The sequence below is a fragment of the Nothobranchius furzeri genome, chromosome 5, assembly GCF_043380555.1.
Source record: "Nothobranchius furzeri strain GRZ-AD chromosome 5, NfurGRZ-RIMD1, whole genome shotgun sequence".
Classification (NCBI taxonomy): Eukaryota; Metazoa; Chordata; class Actinopteri; order Cyprinodontiformes; family Nothobranchiidae; genus Nothobranchius; species Nothobranchius furzeri.
In genome coordinates this window covers 43,488,355-43,490,183 of record NC_091745.1, presented here as the reverse complement: position 1 = coordinate 43,490,183, position 1,829 = coordinate 43,488,355, and positions in this window count along the sequence as shown.

The following is a 1,829-nucleotide window of genomic DNA, read 5'->3' as shown; positions in this document are numbered from 1 at the left end:
GAGAGACCAAGCCAGGTGGAGGAGTATCAGCAGGTGGTGTTGGTGAGTTAGGGGTAGACTGGGGCAGGACGTTGAATGGTGTTTTGGGGTAACGGTCTAGTCAACCTTTGTTCCAACCCTCATGTACAGCAACAGTGTTATTTATTACCAAAAAGATGGGAGCAGAAACAAGCAGCTGGAATAAGTTTCCTCTGCTGGACTTGCAGAACGGACGAGGAGATCAAAGGCAAGTCACTGCTCCTCCACATCAAAAGAAAATTCAGTTTCAGTCCTTTCCAGAATGAGCCGTTTCAAGGCTCTGTCACTTTAAGAAAACAAGTTGGAGCTGGCCATGCCCCCCATTTTCTACTCAGGCTGATATAAGAAGAAGCTCCAATGTCTGGGAGGGGCTCAGAGTAGAGCTGCCTCTCCAGCAGCACTTTCATATAACCTTTGAGTTTTTTATAACTGAGTTCTCGAGACATGAAAGTAAATTTCACTATAGTCGGTCTCTATCCGACAACACTGTTGCATCTTTTAAATCAACTGTTCCATATGTACTGTCCTCAGCATCTCAGAGGAACGTAGCAGAGGGCAATATCTTCTAGCCCCTCACAAATTGATGATCTAGTTCATAATGTTACTTCCTCTTTACGTGTGGCATTAGATGATGTTGCCCCTTTAAAAAAGAAGGTAATTAGGGACAGGAAGTTGGCTCCCTGGTTTAATTCTCATTTACGAGCTTTAATACAAAACTCTAGCAAATTGGAGAGAACATGGCGCTCTACGCACCATGAGGAGGCCTACCTATCCTGGAAAAATAGTCTTGTGCTTTATAAAAATAAGCTTCAACAAACCAGAACTGCTTATTTCTCAGTGTTAATTGAGGAGAATAAGAATAAGAACCTCATCTGTGTTTGAACCGTTTTGATCCAGTTGAGCTTTCAGAGTTATCAAAAATATTAGCTTCATCTAAACCTTCTGCTTGCATTTTAGATCCAATCCCAACCAAATTATTTAAAGAAGCATTTCCTTTGGTTACTGCCCCCATTCTAGATATAGAGCTCCGGGAGTTGACGTCACGTTTCCCGGCATGCAACAGTTCAAATCGAAACGGCGCCATATTGGCATGCAGAAGCCGGCAGATGGACTATTTGTTATTGTCAGAAAACTCAATCAAACGGGAAATATGGTAGATTCCTGTTGTGCCCCAGGATGCAGAACAGACGCGGATGACATAAGGAATGAGCCATCTGCAGGATTCCCCAAGATCTGGAGCGCTGCAAACGTTGGATCATTGTAATAAAATGAGCTAGTGACCGGGCTAAAATGATACTGTGGGATCCCGAGAGAAAAGGTTTTCACTTATGCAGCGACCGCTTCATATCAGGTACTTAAACTAACGTTTCCTCAACTGTGTATGGTATTTGTTTTAAATGCTTTTATTACGATTCTTAGTGGGCTTCCTAAACTTATTTTGGTGTGGCTTTTTCTGTCTTATTACTCATAGCAACAAGTAAACATCACGTAAAACGTTGCCTCGTGAGTTCTGCGTGCTGCCGTTTACGTGTTTTATGATCACAGCAATTAACCGGCTAAGCTGTATTTCATTTTTAAGCAATGGTTGATCAATTGTCAGATCACACATAAAAAGCACTTTGGATTGCTATTATCTGTCTCACAGAGACGGATCTCCGACAGATCCTGAGACGCTCCTGCCTGACATATTTATTTTATTCACAGAAAAAAATCAAACTAGTGATTTCTCTTGGCGTTCAGTTTATACATTCAAACAGCACAGCACTCTATTTAAACTACTTATGTGTAAATCTGTTATTTGTCCATCCATT